We start from the raw sequence: 19,887 nt of genomic DNA, 5'->3' as shown, positions 1-19,887 counted from the left end.
CTGTGATGAGCGGGAGCCCCCCCCCCCAGGAGGCCTGCGTGGCAGGGCAGGGGCGGGGCTGGGGCTGGGGTGGCCCTGGGGCTAGGTTAGCCCTGGGGATGCCTGAGTGCCATGGAGCCTGGTGCCTGCTCAGCCCTGGCAGCACCCGCCTTCCTGCCCACACCCATGGAGAGGCTCGGCCCACCCTGTGACTAGCCCAGATGGGCTCCCTCGGGTAACCCCAAAACCAAAAAGCACAATCAGGAGATCCAAGAGTGAAGGAAGGTTTGTTAGTCACCAGGTGAGGAGCCAAGCAGTGCATCTCTGGGCAGAGACCGCAAGGGACTCTGGGGACAGAGGTGCCTTTACCCACTGGAGAGACCCTCCTGCGCATGGGCAGTTCCAGAGCCGACTTCACACACTGAGCACTTAAAAACGGCGGTGGGGTGGGGGTGGGGGTGCCCTGGGTGGCATTGGCTGGTTTAAACCAGTCCCTTCTGGTTTTCTCATCTGAAAAGGGCAATTTAAAGGGGTGTTAGCCATCCTGAGGGGCAACAGCCCCCTAGCCCGAGTACAGCCCCAAAGTTCGTGCCCAGCAGCTGACAGCCCCCTGTGGAGTTCCAGGGGCGCCTCCCACCTGTGCCTTCCAGAGCCCCCTGTTTCCTCCTGAGGAGCAAAACACAGAAACACACCCAGGGAAGCTGCCAGGTGACAGGAGGGGACGCCACAGGCTTCCCAAGGCTGCCCTGGCCGCCCAGGACTTCCAGTCTTCCAGCACCCCCTCACGTGCCCAGGTTTTGACAGGATGAGGGCACCTGCTCCCCCAGGGGAACAATCCCGCGAGGAGGCTGAGGAAAGTCCCTCCCGTTGGGAGAACAAGATGAGGTGCAGGAGCCGTTCCCACCCCGTGTCCTCCCGGCCCACAGGCTCCAGGGGACTTAGGGTCCCCTTGTGCTCCAGCTGGGGTGGGTGGGACAGCTGGACGGCAGGAACCGTAACCCTCCTCCTGGAGAGAGGGGGCAGACTAAATCCCGAAACGCCATCCACCTGCAACCTGGCAAAGGACACGGTGAATCACCTTCCTCCAGCGTCCAGCATGTCACCAACTCAGTGGCTCCGAGTCACCCACATTCATCTCACTGGGCTAATGTCACTGGGCCAATGTTGGGGTGTCTGCAGGGCTGGTTCCTGCTGGCGGTGAGACAGTCAGGGATCCCCAAGAAAAACAGGACCCGTAGGATCTAGGGAATGAAATCGTCCCGGGGCGGGAGGCAGGCAAGTGGACTTGTGGGGTTCACAGACACCCCAGAAAGTTAGGAAATCCAGCCTTCGAGGCTGTAAAATTAAGATGATGCCCCTGGAGACGGGGTTGAAAAGCCAGCGGGGCCTTCAAGGACCCTGTGGTCTGCAGAGACACCAGGAAGCCGCAGCCCAGAGACAAGTCATTAAAATCACACCCATGGAGACAGGTCACAGTCTGTCCTGCTCTGAAGACAATCCTGGGGACTTTCCCAGGTGGGAGAGGCAGGCTGAGGTGAGGGGCAGGAGCCTGGGACGTGCAGCCCAGTCACGGAGCGGCCTTTGGGAACTTTATCGCCTAATGAGTCACACGGAGGCAGCGACTGGAGATGGGGGAGACCCGGGCTCAGGGAGACGTGGCAGAGAGCTCGGGCGCGACTAAACCCCACTCCGCCTGCAACGACGTTGGGAGACAGGACCCTGCCTGTACACCTTTGTCCTTTGTTTGATGACCTGGGCTTTCTGTCCCCACGGGCTACCTTGAGCATAAGAATGGAGGCTTGTCATCTGACTCAGACAAGACACCGAGTTGGTGGGAGGCTCCGAAAGGAGCCTGGTCCCACTTTTTCCATCCCCTACAGGTGCCTGACCGAGGCTCCTCCTCCACCCACAGGTGGCTCCTTCCAGGGGTCCCCTGGCTCTTCTCTCATCCACAAGGGCCTGGGGACCACAGGGGACCTGCAGGGCCATTCGGCTCCAGCTGGCTCCAGCTGGCTCCAGCCTTTGAGCAAATCTACAGCCTTACAGTCCTCCTTGCCGGGGAGGTGACCTGCACAGATTCCCGGGGTTGGGGCGTGGACTTCCTTGGAAGCCATTACGGGGCCTTCCCCAGGCAGCCGGGCCCCAATGGGTCTCTGGTCTCCATGACTCGGACCCCACAGTGGCCCCTCTGGAAGCCCGCCTGGCCCCCCAGGGAGCTTCCTGGACTCTGCAGAAGAAGGGGCGACCCGCGGGCCCCGCCTCCAGGGCTCTGCTCAGCCCTGCTCCCTCGGTGAGGCTGGGCCGAGACCTGGGATCCCCCTGGCGTGGCACTGGGAGCTGCCCCATCAAACCTGCAGACACAGGCGACCTCCATCCTCCTCTGCCTTCCCAGACAGCTGCCCAGACCACACTCCTGGTCCCTTCCAGGGCCTTCAGCCCCGAAGCCACCCGGCCGACCCTCCCTCCCCTGCCAGCTGGCCGCAGGCTTACCAGCGGCACACTTGACCCCGCCAAGCCTTAGTGTCCTCCTCTGTGAAATGGGCACAGTAACTGCCTGCCTCCCGGAGCTCACCTGGAACTTAAATCAGGTAACGAGGGACGTGTTAGTGGCACACCTAGTGTGGCACATAGTAAGCGCTCAATAAACGATGGCCTCCCTGGGCAATGTCTGTGTAGGCGCCCCCCAGGTCCTGCGTTCTCAGGGGCAAAGACCCTTCCAGACCCAGACACCACCCGTGGGGGCCGGGGAAGGGGGCCTGACTGCTGGCCTCAGTGTCTTGGGACTGAGCCAGGAGGCGGCTCTGGACGTGCAGGAAGCGGGGGCCTGGCCTTCTACCTGGTTCGCAGCTCTGGACGGCCTGGCGCACGCTTCCTTCAGAACGAGGAACAAGTCACTGTGGGCCTTGGCAGGAGGCTGCCCAATTCCACGGCCTCGGGAGGCCTCCAGCCGCCCTGCAGGGAGGGAGGGCCCCTTCCTTGGTGCAGTTAGTGTTTTCGCCCTCCCTCTGTAGACGAGGACACGGAGGCACAGAGGAGTGAAAGCACTGCTGGTCACAGAGCTGACGACCTCTGCAGCCTGGGTTCTCCCCCCACGCGCTAGAAGAATCTCCCGGAAACTCTGAGGACCCAGCCGACCAGGCCCCTCCCTGACGTTCTCCCTGGACATGGTCATCCTGCACCATGTGGCCCGGTGACTTTGACGTCAGACCTAGAGGACCCTCCTGTTCCCCGAGTCACCTCTGGACGTCCCTCTTCCTCCCTTACGTGCCTCCCCCGACACTGGGCCTGGGATCAGCACCTCCGGGGCCGCGCTCTCCCTTTTCTGGGGCTGCTTGGGCTGCAGTGGTACCTCCACCACCAGAAAGTCCCAGTGGCATAAAAACTGGCTGGGACCCTGGTTCCTAAACGCAGCGCACGCGATTTCCCCCAACGTGTGTTCGAATGCAGATTCCAGGGCCCCAGGCCTGGGCACCCGCAGGCTGCCAGCCCCCGGGGGGGCTCAGCCACATCTCCAGCTAATTCTGTTCACTGCGGCAAAACATCTGGAGGGGGTGGGTGTGGTCACGGGGCATTTGTCACAATGTGCCACCCCTCGGCTGTGGTTAGACCCTCTCTTACAAAGAATGGAGGGGACTATCCCCCCAGCGGGAGGGATTTCCGGGAGGCACTGTTGAGAGAGGCAAGACGCAGAGGGGCATGTGCCATGTGAGGTCGGCGTGGCCTCAAAGCCACCCTGCCCCCTGCGTGTCCATGCGTGTGTCAGCCTGTGACTCTGTGACCGTGGAGAAGAGCAGGGAAATACACACCAACTGCCACGTATTGCCAACGTGGGGATGGCAGGGAAGGCAGAGAAGTGAAAGGAGGGCGTGATGTGGGCACACCGGGTCATTGCGCGGGCTGTCCATGTGTAAGAGATCGCTAGGGCTTTTGTTTTTATTTTATTATTTTCTTGGTGCTGGGGATTGAACCCAGGGTGCTCCACCATGGAGCTACACCCCCAGCCCTTTTTATTTTTATTTTTTTATTTTGAGACAGGGTCTCTCTAAAATGCCAAAGCTGTCCTCAAACTTGGGATCCTCCTGCCTCGGCCTCCCAAGTTGCTGGGATCACAGGCAGGCGCTGAGGTCCTAGAAGAGCCTTTAAAAACAACAATAAATAAAATAAAAATGACCTGAGCTTTGGGCAGGAGACTGTGGCCACAGTTGGAAATCAAGGAACAGGGTCAGCAGGGACAGGTGAAGTGGGAGAGAGCCTGAGGGACAAAATAGTCCTGACCGTCCTGGAGGCCACCGTGGAGGCCCGTCCTGCGTGGAGCTCACCTGACTCAAGTTCAGACAATCCCAGGACAGGGGTGAGCACCCCGCAGGAGCCACGGGGGACCCACCTCAGACAGCGATCAGGGATGCCTTTTGGGGAGGTGACAACTTGGACTGAATCGAGGGACTGGAAGAATCCAGGGCGTAGATCAACTGGTGCCGACACCATGGGTGAGGGGTGGGTGGACGTGTTCTGGAACTTACCCAGGGCTTCTCGGGCAGCCATTAGATGGCGGCAGGATAGGCCAGCAGGTGGCCCCTGGCGGTCATTTGGTGAGAGCCACCGACGGGCCCACACTTTTTAAAGGACAGCTCTGTGTGAGGTTTGGGGGAGGGTGGGATGGGAGCCGGTTGAGGTGACATGTCAAGCTGTGCACTTTGTGTGGAGCAGCCGTGGACAGACAGGAGGTGACAGGGAGGGGTGCAGGCCACCCAGAGCCACTCGTGGATTTCATAACCCAGTGGTCTCTACGATGTTTCTAAGTGACCAAAGGCAGAATTATGGAGGGAAACCAGGGTCCCCAGCACCTGTCTCTGCAAACAGAACATTCCAGACTCGGAGTCCTGTAGGTGGCCTTTCCCGGCCCCACTCTGCTGCATTTCGGGTTTCTCATGTCTGTCCTCGTTCCCACTCTGCCTCTGGATGTCGCGCCGTCAGCTGGCGTTGGAGGGTCCCCACCGCCGGCCCACCTGCGGCCGTTCCCTGACCCGCCTGGTGAGTGTCGTGCCCGAGGGATGTCACCGTGGTGCCTTCTGTCTCACTGCCACGTGGTCTTCCACTTTATGAATGGAACTTACGACGCACAACTGATGTGTGTCATTGTCTGCCCATGGATATTGGGGGGTTTCTGTTTCACTGTAGAAAAAACAGAAGCCGTGTCCCTGGGTGGGCTCAGGGACAGAGCCGTGCCCAGCACACGTGAGGCCCGCTTCCGACCCGGCCCTGAAATGAGGTTTTTTTTAATGCCGCCTTCCCCAGAGGAGGTCCCTGGAGGAGGATCCCAGAGGAGGTCCCCGGAGGAGGTCCCTGGAGGAGGCCCCTGGAGGAGGCCCCTGGAGGAGGCTCCTGGGGCACACATTCACCAGGCTCCAGGACACTCTCCAGAAGGTTCTCCTTGGACCACGGGAGAGTGAGGCTGTGGGAGGGCAGGGGGAGCAGGCGGTTGGGAGGGAGCATGGCCCCAGCTGCTCTGCACCTGGACGCAGGACACTAGAGGCTCCGCCACGGTCCAGGTTGGCCCCTGGCTCAGGCCAGCAGCAGGAGGTGGCCCAGGGGGCGGGTGAGTGGGGCGGGAGGCTCTGTGCCCCACCGTCTCTCAGGGACCCAGGCTGATGGAGTCCCCCAAGTGTGGCTTCCCTGGAGGCGCCCCTCAGCCCGCAGCAGGGAGAAGACACACCCCCTGAGACAGCCCTGGGCCAGAGGGGGCCTGTAGCTCAGGGGACACAGCAGGACGCAAGGGGCTCTGGGAAGTGAGGCCTGGGGCTGGGCAGCCACCGCCCACAGTCAGAGACACACTCTGCACAGGGGACGGGTTTGTTCTTTGTAGATCCCCAGGTGAAAGAAGGGGACAGGGCAAGTCCTCTTTCTCAGGAGAAGGCGTCCTGGGTCCGGCTTGCTCCTTCCCTTCCTGTTACTCCGTCCTCATCCTCGGGGCTGCCCCACCCCGCCCAGCCCCACCCTCGCCCATTAATGCTGCAGTTCTGCTCTGTGGCCACGGCCCAAAGCCACAGTAAGTAGCTTCCTGGAGAGAGATTAATGAGTCAAGGGCTTCGTCAGTGCAAGCAGACACACACACACACACACACACACACACACACACACACACACACGGCCCCCATTTGGGGAAGTGTCCCTCCGTCTTTCCTGCTTCTCTGTGTTGCGGGCAATGAAGCAACAACTGTGCAACTGGGGTTCCGAGGCAGAAGTAGGAGCAGGTGCACTGCCAACCTGTACCTGCCCGTTGCTCAAGAGCGAGAGCCTTGCAGGTGGAGGTTGGTACTGGGAGCCACCTGTCGAGGACACTCTTCTTGAATTCATGAGATGCTTATTGAGCACATACTCCGTGTGCCCTGGGCAACAAGTGGCAAACGCTGTAGCACAGATCAGAGACTGACAGGGTGTGCTTCTTGGCTCTGCAGTTTGCCAGCTGTGTGACCTTGGACAAGTTACTTAATCTCTCTGAACTTTACTCTCCTCTGTTGGTAAGAAGGGGATAGTAATAGCATGGATCTCAGGGAATTGCTGTGAGCAGTGCAAGAGGTCACAGGGCAGTGCTTGGCACTGTATCTGGCACCCCGTGAACTGCTACTATAAGATGGGGGAGGACACACCATGAAGTCACTTGCCCCAGGAAACTAAAAACACAAATGTGTTTGGCTCCGAAGTCTCAGCTGCTCTGCACGCCACCCAAGGAGTCTCTCACTCACTTTTTCTTGATGATAAACTTTTAAGTCACAGCTAGACACTTAGGAGGACTGGCTACAAGCGAGTCTTGATGAACAAAGGAGGTCTGTGTGTCCCCTGGTTTCCACCGCAGTGTGCCGGCACCACTCCCCCGGACTGAAGACAAGGTGGACCGGTTTCCACAAGTCCAGGGGCAGGAGGTGGGCGCTCTGTTCCCCCAAATGTGTCCCCCAATCCTGGGGCCCAGGTCTGGGGGCCCTGGTTTCCTGCACCTCGGTGCTGTGTTGGTGAGGTGACCTGTTTCTGGTAGGCTGTCGGGGGGTGAGAGTCACCCTCAGAGTCCCCTGAAAGGCAGGCACCTTGGAGAAGCCCGGCTGAGGCCCTGGGCATCAGAGGAGAAGCCCCCGAGCCAGCCTCTAAAGCAGCTCTGTCTTGGAAGAGCTTAAGGCCAACATGGAAGCCAGCTCCCGGTCCTCTTTGAACCTTTCTTGGGTCTTTCAACGAGTCTCAGTGTCCTGAGAAACTGCACCTCGGCCTTAAACATCTTAATCTGAAAAACCTCCCTCCGGGAAGTCACCGCTGCCCCGGGCAGTTCCCAGGGCTCCAGCAGGCAGGGGCCTGAGCAGGCTGGGCAGGCCCGGCATAAAGAAGTGGTTCTCTGAGAGCCACTGAGCCAGAGGGTGCCGGCAGCTCAGTACCACATCTATGTATTTTCCACTTATTTAACCATTTCCCGGATGTGTCCTCAAGGGAGTTGAATGTATTTAGAAAATGGATGATTAAAAAGGCATCAGGCAGGGAAGATTTCCAAGAAATAAAGTCCACGGGAAAAAAGCAAGCAAATAAGTGACCGTGAGGACCAACCTATGGCATGTGGGCAAACCCAGAATTTGGACCTGAGTTTCCCAGCAACCAATGCAAAAAGGGTACCAGAGTTGCCCTCCAATTCTCATTCTCAAAGGGAGTTGGTGTGCAAAGTGACCTCGCTCTATGTGGGCCTCTGTCAGAGGCCACAGAGCAGCAGGGTCCTAACGCAGCTTACAGTGTACATTCCTGAGAGACTTCCCGTGGCTCAGCCTCGGGCTGCTCGGCTGCACAAGGCCAGGGGCGCCCATCTTCGGGGTTATTTCAGGACCAGAGTGCGCCAGGCAGAAGCAGGGCCCACACACTTCCTTCCTCTATTCTCCACCCCTGCGGGATTAGTGGTTCATTTGTCCTCTGCAGGCAGCTACTTGGTCCTCGCACCCAATAGGGACACAGTTTGCCCTACTGTGTGTCCAGCTTGGTCGTAGACTCTGGGGATTCAGAAGCAACAGATGGGGAACCCGTGGGTGGAGGAGCTCACAGGCGGGTGGAGGAGCCAGTGGCAAGAGGGGACACCATGATAATAACTTGGACAAACCGAAGCTGCTCAACTGCCACGTGTCACCGCTAACCCGAGGTAGGACTCCCCCCCCCCCCCAGCAAAGCAGCAAGACAGCAAGACAGCAACCTGGGGACACAGCGCCCGTCCCTGTGCAAAACCATGGCAAACTGAGTTGTTAAAAAAGATACGATATTGGGTGACCTCATGAGATTGACCTTGTCAGACCTCATGAGATGGACCTCCAACTCTACCTTAGAAAAATCAATTCAACAGAGTGAGAGAGAGAAGAAAAATACGTGAACGCCTCAATAAATTGTAAAAAAAACAGCAGATAAGATTGTGATTTTAAAATAAGCCTAGAAAGGAACATCTTTAACCCAGTAAAGATTATCTACCAGAGCGGTTCTCAAAGTGTGGTCCCTGGACCAGCAGCATCAATACCACCCAGGAACTGGTGAGAAAATCCTTAGGCTCCACCTGGATCATCTGAGTCAGATACCTGGGGGAAGGGGCAGTGATCTGGGTTTTTGAAAGCCCTCTAGGTCATTCTACAGATCTACAAGAAACCTACATCGTTACCAAACCCAAAAAGCGCCCAGTGACTCTAGGACAAGTTGGAGCCACGCGTTCCAGAGAAGACGGTGGGCTTATATCCTAAAGACCATCTTAAATGAAAACAGGTTTTGGGGTTGAGGTTCAATCCCTAGCCATCCCCCCCCCCACACACACACACACACAAGCATTTGCAAAACAGTTTAAATCTCCTTTTATCTTCAGGAGAAATGATTCAGGAAACCTCAGTAGCCAGTAATCTGTTGATTTGCATCAGTCTGGAAAAGGGAAGAAAGAGATGAGGGAAATTTTAGGTAAATCAGTCTTGTGCTGCTAGTTTAAATGATTCATAGGAGTGGTTTGCTCAGGGCGACATCGGCTTTTTCTAGCAAAGGATAACAGAAGTGTGGCTATGGCACCAAATATCACACTAGTGATAAAATGTTCAAGCCATTCCTTCCAAGACAAGAATACTCTCGTTATTTATATTCAGCATTGAACAGAAGATTCTTTTGCCACTGAACTTTAATATTAGAAAGGAATTATTATATAGTTAGAAAATTCCAAAGGATCGCCAAACTACAAGAATTAACAGGAGAGTTTAGCAAGACCATTACTATAAAGTCAACATATGAAAATCAACCCTATTTCCACATACCAAGAAGAAATGGAAGATGACAAACTTTAAATATAACACAATAGCATCAAAAAGTGAATAATAAAAAGCAAATAAATATTAACAAAAATGTGCAAAGTCTTCATGGAGAAGATCTTATTAGCAGAGGTATACCATGTTCATAGATGGAAGACTTGATATGGAAAAGATGGCAATTCTCCTCAAGATCCACAAGGTAAAGTAAACCCAATCAGAACTCTGCAAGGGTGTTTGTGTGTGTGCGTGTGTGTGTGTGTGTGTGTGTGTGTGTGTGTGCATGCATGTGTGTGTGTGAGAGAGAGAGAGAAAGAAACATTTACAAGCTGATTATAAAATTTACATAGATGTATGGAGAGCTGAGAATAGCTAAGTCCCTCTTGAAGAAGAAAAGGTGAGAAAGCTTGCTCTACCAGGTAACAGGGCATATTGTAAAAGTTTATGTGATTAAGATAATGCGTAACTAGCCAGGCGTGGTTGTGCACACCTGTAATCCCAGCGGCTCGGGAGGCTGAGACAGAAGGATCGAGAGTTCAAAGCCAGCCTCAGCAAAAGGGAGGCACTAAGCAACTCAGTGAGAACCTCTCTCTCAATAAAATACAGAATAGGTCTGGGAATGGGGCTCAGTGGTTGAGATCCTCTGAATTCAATCCTCAATATCCCCCCCAAATAATGCATAACTTATACAGAAATATACAAATAATTCAATTACACAGAACAGAGGGCCAGACATCTTATTATGAGTAATAGGAGTTGTCTATAAATCCTATATACTTGTCTGTCTTCACTTGTCTAAAAATATACTGTTTCTCACTCTGTGGCTTATATTTTTATTCTGTTAATCTATCTTTTCATTCGAAGACACTCTTTGTTTTAATGTAGTGTACATTCTTTTTTAAAATTTTTAAAAATATCTTCATTTTATTTTTATGTGGTGCTGAGGTTTGAACCCAGTGCCCTGCGCATGCCAGGCGAGCGCTCTACCACTTGAGCCACATTTCCAGCCCCTGTTCTTTTCCTTTATTATTTTACTCTTTGTGAACTGATATTTAGGATATAAAAACAACTCCTACCATTCAATAAGCACAAGAAAAGAAAAGGGAACAATCAAGTAGAAAAATAAGACTGACCTGGTACAGGTGCAGGCTGGTGACCTCAACTACTCAGGAGGCTGAGGCAGGAGGATCACACGTTGATGACCCGCCTGGGCAACTTAGAGAGACTCTGCCTTAAAATAAAAAGGGAGGCAGCTGTGGCTCAGTAATAAAGTGCCCCTGGATTCAATCCCCAGTACTCCAAAATAAATAGACAGACAGACAGATGAGAGATGGAGCTCAGAGGTAGAATGCTGGCCTAGCACATGCGAGGCCCTGGATTCAATTCCTAGTACTGGAAAAAAAAAAAAAAAGAGACAAAACTTTGACTAGTCCCTTCACAAAGTAGGAAACACCGTTTTCCAATAAGCCAGTGAAAAGATATTCAACCTTGTTAGTCATCAAGGAAGTCCAAGTTGAAGCCATAATGATATACTAGAGCAGGCTCACCAGATAGGCAAAAATGCATACATACATACATACAGTAGAGCTGTTGCCGACGGTATGGGGCCACTGGAACCTTATAGTTACTGATGGGGATGAAATTGATACAACCACTGAAAAAGCTGTTTGTTGCTACCCAGTAAAGTTGACAATGCCCACACCCTATATCATAAATTCAAGTCCTAGAGAATTAAATAACTCCTCATGTTGTACCCTAGGACACAGGAATATTCCTAGCAACACTGGTCATATTATCTAACAACTGGAAACAATGCCCATTTCTAGTAGGACAGAAAACTAAATTGTTTCATATTCATATGATGGGATGTCAGACAGTAATGATGATGAACAATTTATAGCCCATACATCAACATGGATGAATTTCACCAACAAAGAAACAAGACGCCAAGGAACAAAGTGTGTTTCATTTTACGTAAAGACCTCAAACACAAAGGCAAAACTAAACAATAGTGTAAAAATCATAAAGCAAACAAGAGAATGATGATCACAAATGTTTGCATAATTGTTCATTCTGAAGGCAGGGAGAAGTGGTCAGGGACATGCCCAAACATCTTCAAAGACACAGAAGGCTTTCAGTTTCATTAGCTGGGTGGCATTTACGTGGTGTTCACTTTAATATTGTTCCCGAAAGTGCACATATGTTTACATGCTCCTCTGGACGTTTGATACACGTTGCAATTTAAGAGATGCACACTGATATAAAGGCACCACGGGATGCACACGTGAGTGGGTCAAGTTACTCAACACCATGCACACTGGCCAGTCCACGAGGAGATCCTGGCCTCCTGCAGCAGAGAACTATGCAACCCAGGAGGAGGGGTGTTGGGGCGGGCGGTGTGGGCCAGGTGCTGGAAGCTCAGGGAAGGGCAGGACGCCCGCACACTGATAAGCAGACCCTGATGCCTCTGCCAAGCCACCTCCTTCTGGAAGAGTCCGTGAGAACATGTGGGTGTAGGGCAGCTGTGTCAATGAAGCCTCACCTGCCTCCTGGCCAGGGCAGGTGGGCGGGCAAGGGGAAAGAGGAAGGATGAGTCACCAAGGGAGACTGAAGCCAGGAGTGTCAGAGTGGCTTCCCCAGTCCGGCTCCAGGGGTCCCTGAGTCCCCTGAGCTCTATACAGATGCCCCTGTGGCTTTTTCAGGTAGGCGTTCCTGGCTGTCTGCTTCTCACGGGGTGGTGACCCCCCTCATTCCGCAGCAGGTTGCATGGGTGCCTGCCCTCGCTCCCCGTATCCCCTCCTTTTTCAGTGCATGGAGACCCAGCCTCCAAGTTCCAGCTCCTGCATTCTGTGCCTGGGGCTTTCTCGGGCCACCAAAGTCACTGACCAAGGTACCAGGGAACAAGGACCTTCAGGAGCAGCTCCCACCAATGGCCGCAGGGAGTGGGTGTATTCACACCCTGGCTCCTGGGCTCCTGCGCTCCACCCACCTCCCAGCACTGCCCAGCGGGCTGAGCTCCAGGTGCCCCAGGTGCTAACCAGCCCGACAGCTCAGGGCACCCACTTCTCCCCTTCCTGGACAGCCTCCGCTCTCTGTGGGGTGGCCTGCGCCTCCCGAATAACCCCCTCGCTTCCAACTCCTGTCCCAGACTCCTCCAGAGGGAGATGAAGGACATGAACAGGGGTCAGAAAACAAGGCTGCCATCCTGTTCTGCATCCACTTGCCCGTCACCTTAGTAAGTGACAGCTCCTCCCTGCCTCCGCGTCCCCGTCTACAAGGAAAGGGAAGCTAAGCGCATCTCTGTGCCTCCCTCTGATGTGCTACGTGGGAAGTGACCCCGTAGGAGCTCAGAACCCCTCTCTGATGTGTCTGTGCTGGTGGATCCTCTGTGCCAACGGGGCTGGGCCACGGTACCCAGATATTTGGGCAAACACCAGTCTGGGTGTTGCCGTGAAGGTATTTTTTTATGAAACGAACATTGAAATCAGTAGACTTTGAGTCCAGCAGATGACCCTCCATATGCACTGAGCCTTGTCCAATCAGGCAACGGCTTTAAGGGAAGAAAGACTGACATCCTCCTAGGGCGGGGGTGGGGGGTGGTGGGGACTCCCGCTGCAACACCACCTGGGTCTCCAGCCTGCGGGGAGCAGACGGTCTCTGTCTGTCTCTCTCTACACACAGACAGAGCCCAACAGGTCCTCACACCCATGTCCCTGTGCACGTCCCTGTCCACCCGCACACAGTAGAGAGAGATTTCCTCTGGGCGCTGTTTCTCTGTGTCCCGGGTGCCTGGCTCAGAGGGTCGGTCGCTCTGCAGATGTCTGCTGAATGCATAAAAGACCAGAGACTCTGGGGTCTTTTATCCCTCTCCCCCAATTACCTAGGCAAGCCTGCGGCCTGTCTCTGCAGACGGCTAGGTCTGGGCTGTCACCCTGGTCTCTTAGGTGACGTGGTTCCGTCTCTCACCCTCTCTGAGCCGCAGTTTCCTTGCCCTTCCCTCTCTGGGGCAAATGCCAGGATTCTGAGAGGAGACGCAGGTCGGGCCCCGGCTGTCGTGGGAGAAGACACAGCTCCCAGGGACATGACTCAGAACGTGACAGAAAGGAATTTCAGCATGTGTCCGTCAAAGGCCTGGACAGGTTTAGTGGGGAAGGTAGGTACGATATTCGAAAGAGGATGGGGCGCCTCCCGGGGGACAGAGCAAATGTGCCCTCAGGGAGAAGGCGCCTCTGTCCACAGGGAGAGACAGCAGCCCTTAGAGGGCAGTGCTGGGGGCTGGACTAGCAGGGAGGCAGGGGGCTGGGGATGTGGCTCAGAGGGAGAGCGCTTGCCTGGCAGCCACAAGGCCCTGGATGGATCACCAGCGCCACAAAACAAAAACAGAGCCAGGTGTGGCGGCAGCTCCGGAGGCTGTGGCAGGAGGATCACAAGTTGGAGGCCGGCCTGAGCAACTCAGTGAGGTTTTAAACAACTCAGGGAGACCCTGACTTAAAAAGGGGCTGGGACCTGGCTCAGGGGTAAAGTGCCCTGGGCTCCGTTCCCAGTGCCCAAGCCCACAAGCACACACCCCGAGGCGGAGGCAGGGAGGGCTACACATCTCACCCAGTTTCCCTGAACTTGCACGCGCTCACGCTCCTGGGCTCGGGCGCAAACTCCCGGATGGTTTCTGCCCTTCCTTGGAAGCTCAGTGTCTCCCCTTTGTTCCCAAATTCCTATCTCATAGCCTGGAGCCTGCCCAGAGCCCAGCCTTAGCCAATGCTCCTGACCAGGATGCAGATAACAGCACTGGAACATTCTCTGCCCAAGACACCGAGGAAAGACCCTGCTGGGCCGCCTGTCTGAAGTCAGCATGTCCCTAAGACCTGGGAGAGGGCCGGGAGCCTGCCCTGCGGTGCACCCAACAGAAACCGACCAGAGCCAAGGAGGACGGTGCCCTCGTGGGAGGTGCATGGCAACCCCAGGCCTGATGGTTCTCCACCTGGTTCCTGGGCCAGGAGGTGCGTCCATTTGAAACCCACAGGGCCCTGGTGATATCAGCGATGCCCGGGCAGCCCTGCGTAGTAAGGAGGGAAGTCTGGTGAGGTCTGGGCTGGGAAGAGGAGCACTAGAGAGCCAGCCTCCCAGGCGGCCACCGCGCACCGGGCAACAGGGACCCCGCCTGCCTCTGGACTTCCTGCTGGGTGTGAATCCACCACGCAGACAACAAACCCAGGAAGAGAATCACCCAAGCCTGACCCCAAAGACTGTGCTGTGTCAGTGTTATTTAAACCAGCCCCAGGTTCAAGTCCATGTGACAATGTCACGTGGCAGCGTTATCCCAACGCAGCTCCAGGTTTGACCTTGCGGTGGCTGCTGCCGAGATCCAGTCCTGCTCCTCACCAGACGAGGCCAGGAGGAGTGAGCCAGGCCCACACACCTGCAGGGCCCAGCTCCCTGCTCTGGCCACGTCAAATATCAAGCAAAACTAAAAAAGAGAAAAGAGAAGACACTGATGACCAAAATAAAAGATGCAATAGGGAATATCACCGCAGACAACAGAAATCAAAATAAGGAGGCATCGTAAACAACCCACAAACATAAGTTGGCAATTCTTGAAGAATTGATTCATAAATTGGTACAATACTTGAAAACCAATGTAGTCTACCATATTATCAGTTAAAGAAGAGAAATCATTTAATCATATCAACGGATGTAGAAAATCACCTGAAAACCTGCAATACTCATTCATAATAAAAAGAAAATCTTGGCAAATTAGGAATAGAGGGGACATCCTTAGAGGGCAGCTACACAAAGCCTACATTGACAATGCACTTGGTGGTAAAAGTCTGAATACTTCCCCCCTAAAACATGGGAAATACCACAAGGATCCCTGCTTTCACCACTAATACTCAACCTGGTACTAGAAGTTCTAGCTAGTGCAATTAGGCAAGAAAAGAAATAAAAGGCATATAGATCCGAAAGGAAGAAGCAAATTGTCCTTATTTGTAGATGACATGATGATCCATACAGAAAAACCCAAGAAATCTACCAACAAACTCCTATAACTAATAAACAAGTTCAGCAAGGTCACAGGATATAAGATTCACACACAAAAATCCTAATAATCTTTTGGAAATTGAAATCGAAATTATAATTTACAATTTAAAATAGCAACAAAAAATGAAATACTTTGGAATAAATTTAACAAAACATGTACAAGACCTTTTATGCTGAGAGTTACAAAAGACTGATGAAACAAAATTTTTAAAAAATCTAAATACACAGAGAGGCATACTATGTTCATGGATTGCAAGACAACAATATAAAGATGTCAGTCCTCCCCAAACTGATATATAGATTACATTTCGATTGCTATAAAAATCCCATCAGAAAAATTTATAGATATATGCAAGATTACCCTCAAAATACATGGAATGTCCAAGAAACTATAAGAGTTAAAATAATTTTTAAAAGGAAGAACAAAGTGGGAGCAATTGGCCTACCCGATTTCAAGGCTGATTATGTAGCTACCGTAAGCAGACTGTGTTGAATTGGTGGAGGTACAGTCACGGATTAGTGGGACAGAGCAGAGAACTCACAAGCAGCCAACTGAGTTTTCACAGAAATGTTAGAGTGATCCAGGGAGGGAGAGTCCAACAGACGGCGCAGGAGTTACAGGCTATATCATAGATAAGCAATGTTTTCAGTTCAGCAAAGGACTGTAGGTGTGCACCTGCCCCGTACCAGGGACTATGCTAAGCACAGTGGGGACAGTTGTGAGTGCACAAAATCCCTGCTTCCATGAGGTGACATTCTCGTGGCCATGGTCCCCTGGAGAAGCCCAGGCTGCTGGAGAAGGGACGGGGGGCCTGGGGACCAGGATGGGTTAGAGCCAGAGGCAGACAGGAGCACGGGACCACTGGCCCCATCTGCTCTTCTCGTCTCGAAGGTGGTGGAGTGGAAGGTCGCAGGCTGTCGAGGCTGACAGAATTGATTCTCTCCCATCTCCGCCCGAGGCTTGCTCATCGTCGGTGACTAACGTTCACCAGGATGTTACTGGGTTCGCCTGCGTGGGCAGAACCCTTATTGTGCAGTGTCGCAGGGCAGGGCCTGCTGGGTGGTTTGAGCTTCGTGTGCCCATAAATCCTTCCTGAGGCTGGAAGGATTCTGCAGAGGAGGGCAGAGATGGGTGCTGCGGGCAGGGAGCAGGGGGAGGAAAGACCCCCCACGGCCCTGCAGAGGCAGGCAGGGGCCACCTGGACGCAGGCTTCAGAGGGCAGGGTGGTGTGGACTCTGCCTCATTCCTTCCATCTGGGTGGTCTAGACGTGCCTCGGAGAGGTTGAGAGGCTGAGGGTTTTGTGCTGTCAGGGACTAGAGAGCTCGTCAGCCAAGGGACCTGTGTGACCAGAGAGTGGAACAGAACGCACCGGCTCAGGGGTCAGGCTAACCCAAGGATTGCCACTCCCTTCTTCCTTCCTTGGGCGATCACCTGACCCTCAGACCCGGCTTCCTCGTCTGGAAATGAGGAGAGGAAAACCCGGTGTTAGGCCTCGCCCCGGGACTGGGGCTGATTCCGGGGCAGGGCCTGGCACCGGTCAGAGCCACCCCAGTGCAGAGCCTCTTGGCAAAGCTGGTCTGAAACCCCCAGGAAGCGTGTGACCTTGAACCTCTGCAGCTCGAGGCTGTCACTGCTGCCCCCCTGGGTCACGGTGAGAATTAGAAAATAAAGGACCCCCAGGAGCTGGTGACAGGGTGGTCCCTGTCGGCACCCGGGGGTCTTGTGACTCTATCTGACAAAGCCCCAAGTTCCCCTCAAGACAGCAGGACCTCGGGAGGCCCCCCGAGCCCGTGACCTTGGTCAACACACCCGGGCGGCACTTGGGAGGAGAGAGCTCAGGCCGCACTCTGGCCCCAAGTCGGGCAGAGGGCAGAGATCCCCGACGCCAGTTCCTCTCCGCAGAATGACACCATCCATCATGGTCCCCTGAGCAGGCCGGAGGGCAGCTGAGGTGTCCAGTCACAGGGCCCCCAACACCCGCAGGGGATGGGACGACCCCGGAACGACCCCGGAACACCCTCATTTCTTCCGGGAAATGGCCTTTCAGCACGAAGACGGCTGCTCCCTCGGGGCTCTGGGCTGGGGTGGCCCTCCTGTATAGGGGAGTTTGCTTCCTGATTCCAAGGTCCCCTCTGGGCTCCAAGGGTTAACGCCCTCCACAAGAGTGACCGCAGGTTGGCCTTCACTGGCCCAGGGTTCCTCACAAGAAGCCATCTGCAAGGTCCCCGCCTGTGGGTCAAGTACTGGCCCCCGTGTGCCACGAGGCAGGGAGAGGTTCAGGGGCAAACTGTACCACGCCAGCCCTGGTCCTGTCTGCCCTCATTCGCTGTCTTTGTCCCCAGATGCCCTGCTCACTGCGGGCAGCTCTGTCCTTCCGGGTGCTCAGGCCCCAAACCTTGGGGCCATCTTTACACTCCTGATCAGTCCACCTGCTTATCCCCCTGGAGGAAACTGGAGCAAAATGTGCAGAACCCGACCACTGCTCGCCCTACGCGGCCCCACCTGGGGCTGAGCCTCTCTCCTTCCCCCGGGGCAGCAGCTCCCTGCTCGGCTCTGGCTCCACTCCTCCTCCTCCTCCTGCATTCCATTCCCACAGCAGCCACAGTCACTGCGCTCAAACAAGTCCCTGCAAGGCCCTCCTCTGCTCAACAGACCCGTGGCGCCCTGAGTCACTTGGAGTAGAAGTCGGAAGACCTCCCGGTGCTTGGCCCGCCCGCCCCACTGCACTCCTGCCAGGCTGGCCCCTTGCTCCTTGAACCCTCCAGGCACGTCCCAGCCTCAGGGCCTTTGCACCAGCTGCACTGACTGTTCCCTCAACCAGAACCTTCTTTCTCAATGTCACCTTCTCTGACCGCCCCATTTAAAATCGCAGGTGGCCCTTATCCACTAGATGACACATATCTTATTCTATTTATTGCTTTCTGGTTGTTTCTCTCCAGCAGAAAGAAGGCTCCGGGAAGGCAGGAGCGTGTCTCTCCTTCACTGCGTTCCCAGGACCTAGGAAGGTGCTGGCCTCAGCCGACCCTCAGCGTTTGCTGAATTAGGAAAACTGCTTCCGTGTTTGTCCACTTTGTTGCTTATTCACAGCAGATTTAACCCTTCAACTGCCCAAGGAGGAGGGAAGGAGGAGGAGGGAGGGAGGAGGAGGGAGGGAGGAGGGAGGGAGGGAAACTGTCCCAAGAGATCTGAGACTGTGTGGGGGGGGCCAGCGCTCCCCCTGACTTGCTGTGTTACTCTGGGCTCCTCACACCCCCTCTCTGTGCCTCAGTCTACAGCCTGAGGACTGGATTTGGTGTTCTCTGAGGGACCCCCAACTCTGACAATCGAGGGCTCCTTCCTGCCACTTTCCATGAGAAACTCAACCTAGCTCTAATCATGTGACCAGCTGGAAAATCTGGACTAATTAGGACCTACTGTGTGCAGGTAGTCACGGGGACGCTTTGGGCCTGGCTGCAGCCTCTGGGAACAGAAGGAGGCTTGGAGCCAGGAGAGGCTGCTTTGGAGCCTGGATTGTGGGCTGCCAGAGCTGGGAGTGCTGTGCTCTGAGGCTCCAGGGCTAAAAGCCACCTCCGGGGACTGTGGCACTAGGAGGATTGGCACTCAGCCTGCCTGGTCCTCAGCCAGACTCTTAATTAATGAGGCAAAGTCTTTGCTTCAAAATCAAAGCAAACAAATAAAATGTGCAGAAGCTGCAGCCTCCCCAACCCCAGCTTGAAGACAGTGCACCCCCCACCACATCCCAGAGCCTGGCCCAGCTGTGACCACCCGAGTGCACGTCCCCACAGCAGGGAAGGCCGCAGGGCCCGGCCTCCTGGAGCCTGCAGGCAGCACCAGCTCCGGCTCTCCCCTCCCAGCTCTGCCCGGCACTAGCTGGGGCTCGTTGGGCAAGTCACTTTCCCTCTCTGTGCCTCCACCTTCCCTTCTGTGAAATGGGTTGCGGTGAGTCCATATGTAACTTGTGTCATAGTAAGAAACAGCCGTGACGAAGTCTCACGGGCAGGTGCCACATGGGCAGGCAGCTAATGAGCCGCTTACTCTGGAGACAGACACCTTCCTGTTCAAATCCCGGCTCGGTCACTTTCTAGCTGGGGAACCTCTCTGGGCCTCAGTTTCTTCCTCTATAAAATGGACCTACAATTGTGCTGACCTCAGCTGCTTCGAGGGTGGAACGAGGGGACGATAATAGCCCGGGCCTCACAGGCTCCCGAGCTCCTCTAGGAACAGCAGGGAGAGGGGCCCTCGGCACCAGGAGGGCGACGGGGCATGTGGGCGGCCATCACAGGGGGACTTTGTCCCAGACCTGGTGGGTCCTCGTGTAGCTGCGACCTCTGCCTTAGAATCCCCTGGCTTTTCCTCCTTCTCTGGCCTCCCTGATGGGCCTCTCGGGGCAAGCCCAGCAGATGTTCCTGGCCCCTGGGGCAGGCAGGGGGCGAAGGCCCCGGGACTCGGTCCTGCCCTCTTCCTCCCACCCTCCTGAGTCCTCGTTCCTTCCTGGCACAGCCCCCCTGCACCCACACCAGCGTGGCCCCCTCTGGGGAGCCGAGGGCTGGCCCCAGGGCCAAGGAGGGCAGAGGGGAGGGGCT

Source organism: Spermophilus citellus (genome assembly GCF_964194105.1).
Source record: "Spermophilus citellus genome assembly, chromosome: 9".
Classification (NCBI taxonomy): Eukaryota; Metazoa; Chordata; class Mammalia; order Rodentia; family Sciuridae; genus Spermophilus; species Spermophilus citellus.
The sequence above is the reverse complement of the archived record's forward strand: the minus strand, read 5'-3'. Positions refer to the sequence as shown.